Raw genomic sequence first — 6,134 nt, forward strand, 5'->3', positions numbered from 1 at the left:
AATAATGATGATAAAAAAAAATCTAGAAAAAGTGAACCCCTCCTGCTTGCCCAACAGAACGGTCCTTAGGTATCAGAGGGGGCGGTTGGGGAATCAGTACCTGTAAAGGGAGAACCAAATTTCAGGTAGACTTGGCAATAGAGTGCTAGTTCTGGAAAAAGCTCAGGCCTGCACTGTGGTCCCAGAAGATTAGTGCAATGTGCAGAAAGGGGTCATTAGTGGCAGGAACAGAGGATGACCACAGAGTAAACCTGGTTGCTTTTCATTGTTTTGTGATGGAAGCATAGATGAGAAACATGTTTGAAAGTAACTGTTTTCACCTATTTTAGTATTGGCACACATTGTGGAGGGTTTTACGTGGTTGCTGCCTCTGTCTCGGCAAGGTGGGATGGGCTACTGTAACATTTGCAGAAGGGCTTGTTAGGGCCTTGTTCTGGGTGGAGGCTCTCTGGCTCTCCTAGAATGATGGAGAGAGAGGCAAAGGCTGTGGGTCAGGTAGCCCCAAAACATGCAAGGGTGTGGTTCCAGAGGTGGGCTGTTTGTACATGTGCTGGGTAACATGAAGGCCCTTGGTAAAGTAGAAAAGAAGGAAAGCTTGATGGAGCGATAGAAGGGTCCTCCTGGGTTACTGGAAAGCACCTTCATGAGTGTATGTCTGTTAGACTGCAGCCCTTGTTTTTCCATTCATTCAATAAATATCTTAGAGCACATGTGTCTTGGATACATAAGTGAATAAAACAGGCAAAAATCCTCATCTTCATGGAGTGTATGTTCTTGTGAGGGGGTGGAGGGAGGCAGATACACACGGAAAATAAATTATTTAGTATGTTAGAAGAGATAAGTGCTATGGGAAGAAAAAACTCTTCAGGAGAGGGAGCATTGGTAAAGGAGCATTTGCTTTTCTTTCTTAGGGCTGCACTCATGACATATGGAAGTTCCCAGGCTAGGGGTCAGAATGAGAGCCATAGCTGCTGCCACAGCCAAAGAAACACAGGATGTGCGCTTTGTCTGCAACCTACACCACAGCTCATGTCAACACTGGGTCCTGAACCCACTGAGTGAGGCCAGGGATTGAAACCGCATCCTCATGGATACTAGTCAGATTCATTTCCACTGTACCACAATGGGAACTCCAAGGCTGCGATTGTAAATGTACTGATCAGGGTAGATGTGATTGAGAAGCTGACATTTGAGCAGATATTTGAAGGACAGGGGATGAGCCACGTGACTCTGTAGGGAAGGTGCCAGGTAGAAGAAACAGTGCAAAGGCTCTGAGGTGGGGTTGTGCCTGGTGTGATCAGAAATAATGAGTCCCATGTGTCTGAAATGGATTAAACAGGATTACAGTAGGTGGTGAGGTTGGAGTGTTAGAGTAAGAATGTGGTTAATCGAAGGGATTTTTGGTTAAATTCTAGTTTGTTAGTAACGTAGATTTAGGAGTTCCTGTGTGGAGCAACAGACTAAGGATCTGGTGTTGTCACTGCAGTGGCTTGGGTTGCTGCTGTGGCTTGGGTTTGATCCTTGGCTGGAAAACTTCCACGTGCTGTGAGGATAGCTCTCCCCCATATGTAAATATATGTGAAATATAGCTTTATATTGTTAACTATATTGTCATAACTATTTACTTATGTTTGCCATATTAAAATGTAATGATTAGTAAACATGTAAGACTAAAGGTATGAATCTTAAAATTTATTATGAGTCATTTTGTTTGAGGAATAATGAGGAATAACTTTAAGTTCTCTATTTTTAACGTAGTAATTTTCAATTCTTTACAGAATGATTTGGAAAAGCGCTTCGTCAAATTGGTGATAAGGACCAAAAGACCCAGAACCTTGAAGCCTTATTACAGGAGAGTAAAGAAAATACTTCTTTCCTAGAAAGGGAAAGAGAAGATTTTATGCAAAAATTCAGGCTGGTGAAGGAGAGACCGCTGTTCTTAATCAATCGCAGGAAGAAAACCATATATTACAGGAACAAGTAAGCTTGTCTAGTGTATTCTATTTCTAAAATGTATTTTTATCTCTCTAAATCTTACAAAGTGCTTTATGTAAATGATTCTGTTAATTTTAGTGCTTGTAAAATTATTACGTATTTCTGAAAAATACCATCTCATTTACCTTAGAGATGGGTTGCTATTGCAGTGAAAATAAGTTATTTACCATGATTTGATAAAGGAAATCTCAGTTCACACCCCAGGATGTAACTTATAACCTGTGTGACCATAAGCAAATCATTTAACCATGTTAACTCATTGGAAAAGTATAGTTAGTTCATACTGGAAAGTTAGACGTACTTCTTGTGATGTTTTGAAAAGGAAAAGTAAGGAACAAAATATATTTATAAACTATATCAGGTGTTAGTTATTTCTGTGTATTGCTTAATATCCAGACTTGGTGGTTGTACATATATTTGATAATGTACATGTCTTTGGGATATATAGTTAATAACAATTTTGATAAGCAGACTTCTTATTTTAACATTTGTATGTTCGTTTAAGTGAAACATAAAATTTATTAGCTCAATATGTTTTCAAACTGTAAAGCATTTAGTGTCACTTTTTGGGAAGAATTGCCCGATAGGTGCATCATAATTACCTAAATGAAAAAGTTTTAAAAGTATCAGTAGGCCATATTAACACAAAACTTTTTTCTGCCTTTCAAAGTTAGCCTTGGTTACCAATTTTATGAGGAATTCTTTAGCCTAGTTTTTAGTTGGAAGTTGCATACAACATAACATTGCATGTTATACAAATGTCAGAAAAGCCTATACAACTTTTTAAAAAGAGTAGGTAAAAATAAATCTGTGTCCTTCTGCTTCTAGCTGTGTTGGAGTAACTGGTAAGCTATTTAGTCCTCCCACTTTAAAGAGCCAAGAAAGTGGGAAAAACTATAAAATAACTGTTTTCAGACATTTTACAAGAAGTACTATAGGGGAGTTCCCCTCGTGGCTCAGTGGAAATGAACCTGACTAGTATCCATGAGGATGCCGGTTCGATCCCTGGCCTCGCTTGGTGGGTTAAGGATCCGGGTGTTTACCATGCGCTGTGGTGTAGATCACAGAAGTGGCTCAGATCCTGAGTTGCTGTGGCTATGCTATGGAGGCTATAGCTGCGATTCAGCCCCTAGTCTGGGAACTTGCATATGCTGCAGGAGTGGCCCTAAAAAGCAAAAACAAACAAACAAACAAAACAAAAAAATCACTATCGGGCTTTCATCTCGGAGAAGAAAAGCAGGTGAAATGAACATCAAATTTTGACCTGGAGACATTTTCCAGCCTGGTGCAGGTGGGGGAATCCACAGAGAGCACAGTGGTCTCACTGAACTAAGGAATGAGAGGTTTAAGTTCAGGGAGGTTGAACTCAAATTTGCAGGGTAGAAGGGGTACAATGAGAGTACGGAACAATATAGAGAAAATTCTCCAGAAACGTACACAGGGATCCACTTGAGCCTTTAGCTGAATGCTGAGCTTTACACTTATAAGGAGGAATTCCATGAGGCCAAGCAGTGGAACAAATTATTAGGAGCTGCAGCTGAAAAATTATCAGAACTCACAGAGCTGGGATATGTTCAAGTTCCAGCCAGTCAGAGAAGAAAGACATGGTTGAACACTTGAGGGCATTCAGCAAAAACCCCAGAAATGTCACACCTTAAGAATAAAGCTAAACTAGCCCTAGAGTAAAAGCTAGCATACACCTCACCTAACAAACATAGGAACAAGCCTGGAAGGAATCCAGCTGGACCACCACGTGTATTAACTGCCTGCTGGGGCAAAATTCAACCTTCTTTGAAAGAAGGCAACAAAATCTAGACTCATCACAATAACATCAAAAAATTACTAGACATACAGAGAAGTGGAAAACATGAGCTATAAGCGGGAGAAAAATGATTCAATGGAAATAGAATCTAAAATGAGAGAGGGTAGTCATCAGACACGCACTTTCACACAGCTTTTCAAATATATTTATGGATACAAACAGCTCATACAACTGAACAACAACAAAAAAACCCAACCCAATTGAAAAATGGGCAGAAGGCCTAAATAGACATTTCCCCAAAGAAGCCATACGGATGGGCAGTAGGCACATTGAAATGATGTTCGGCATCACTAATGACTAGAGAAATGCAGATCAAAACTACAGTGAGGTACTACCTCACACCAGTGAGAATGGCCATCATTAATAATTCTACAAACAACACATGTAGAGAAAAGGGTCCTCTCCTATACTGTCAGTGGGAATGTCAATCACTACAACCACTATGGAATGAACAACAGTATGGAGGGTCCTCAGGAAACTAAATATAGAACTATCAAATGATCCATGTTTGTTTATTTTTGGAAAGATGGGAACAGTTTTTCTCAAAAAAAAAAAAGTTGAGATAATCTGTCAGAGTAATTTAACATTCTCATGGTGCTTAAATTTGGGTTTCTTAGTTCTTCTTCTATCATTCATGACCTTTATAATTAGAGTGTTGCTTATATGGTAGGTAACTCAACTAAAGGCCCAGGAGAATTTGCATGACCAGGTGCAAGAGCAGAAGGCGCTTCTTAGAGCTGCACAAGACTGCGTCCTCTCCCTAGAAGCCAGCATCAATGAATTAAATAGTCAATTAAGTGAAAGAAAGGAGAAGGTCTCCCAGCTTGACATACAGGTAATATTGAATTATGCGACTTAATATGAAGTTTGTATGAAAAAAGCATGTTTTAGGATCACATTTTGAACTGTTTCTCCCCCCTCCCTACCCTGCTCTCCTGCCTTACTTATTAATGGAAAAACAATTAAGAATAGGAATTAAATGAAGGTTCTATTTTGAAAGTTTGTTGAGCTTTTCTGTTTGCCTCTCTCTCTTTCTCATTCTCTCCCTCCCCCCTTCCTCTTTCTCTGCTCTTGAAACCACCAAGTCTTTTCACTTTTCTCTGTTTTCATGAATCCCTTTTTGTTGTTTTTGAAGTTTAAAGCAATTTGATATTATACCATTAGGTCTCTGTTACATTTCTTTGAATTATTTTGAATTTGACTTTTAAATTTTAACGTTTTGATTAAAAAGCCCTTATATGATACCATTATGTATATTAGCATATTTTCTTTCAGAAGCCAATATGGAAATCTTGCTCAGTGAGTCCATCGAGGAGTGGGAATTAAGATATATTTCTTTCTCCATTCTCATCATTGGTTTCTTACTCTATACTGTAGTAAAGAAAGTTACTAGAAACATTGCTAACACTTAAATTTTTTTAGAAGAATAATTCCATTGAAAATCAGAAATAACACAGTAAGTTATTCAAATTTGGAAAAAAAGAGGATACCCATTTCATTTTTCAAAAAATATAATTTGTTGGATGAGTATCAGATAATTCAGTATGTGGATGCCCAGTGGAGAGGGAAGAGTGCTTTGGTGTTATACAGGGATTTATTTTTTATCTTTTATCCAAATATTAGGAATCTTTTCCCTTACTCATCCTTCTTTGGGGAATTATCACATATTATTTTCTTAATGTCTGAATCTTTATGTTTTCTGACAAAAGATTTAAGTTTTTAAATTATTTAGTGACACGAAGTCATGTGCACTCAGGCAAGGGGGAAATCAAGAATTAAATATAAACTAAATGCTGTGTAAATTTTGTTACAGATTAAAGCCAAAACTGAATTATTACTATCAGCAGAAGCAGCAAAAAACTGCTCAAAGAGCAGATCTTCAAATCATTTGGACACAGCTCAAAATGCATTACAAGATAAACAGCAGGTAAGGGAACTTGATACGATTTTTTACCATAACCTAATGTTTTGGTAGATAAATAACTGAAAATGTGTAAAAATGATACTGTTTTTATATAATATAATTGACTTATTCTCCTTAATTTTCTCCCTGAGTTCAGAACCAGTTGAGTGGTCGATGCAGGAGTCAGACAGATGGAGATAAAAATGTTTGTCTTTGTCTTTGTGTGCAGCTGCGGTTGGGCTTTTCAATAGTGTATTTCTCCCATTAATTAGACCTTGGCACAAAGCTAAACACAATGCTCTTTTCCTGCTTCCAGGTAGGAAACATACCTGGATCATAGCTCGATTACCTACTAAAAACAGGTGTGGAAGTCTAGCTTTCTTTCCCAATCATTGGCCCTTAGGAGTAAATATT

The 6,134-nt window shown here is 38.1% G+C and overlaps 1 long non-coding RNA gene across 1 annotated transcript; it reads left to right on the top strand.

The window, feature by feature from the left end:
- Window positions 1–1,795: 1,795 nt before the first annotated feature.
- On the top strand, window positions 1,796–5,676 carry LOC125112844 (uncharacterized). Its single transcript, XR_007131270.1, has 3 exons — window positions 1,796–1,980; window positions 4,488–4,652; window positions 5,631–5,676. It is a non-coding gene; the product is annotated as an uncharacterized LOC125112844 (long non-coding RNA).
- The last annotated feature ends 458 nt before the right edge of the window (window positions 5,677–6,134 follow it).

This window comes from Phacochoerus africanus, chromosome 12, assembly GCF_016906955.1.
Source record: "Phacochoerus africanus isolate WHEZ1 chromosome 12, ROS_Pafr_v1, whole genome shotgun sequence".
Lineage (NCBI taxonomy): Eukaryota > Metazoa > Chordata > Mammalia > Artiodactyla > Suidae > Phacochoerus > Phacochoerus africanus.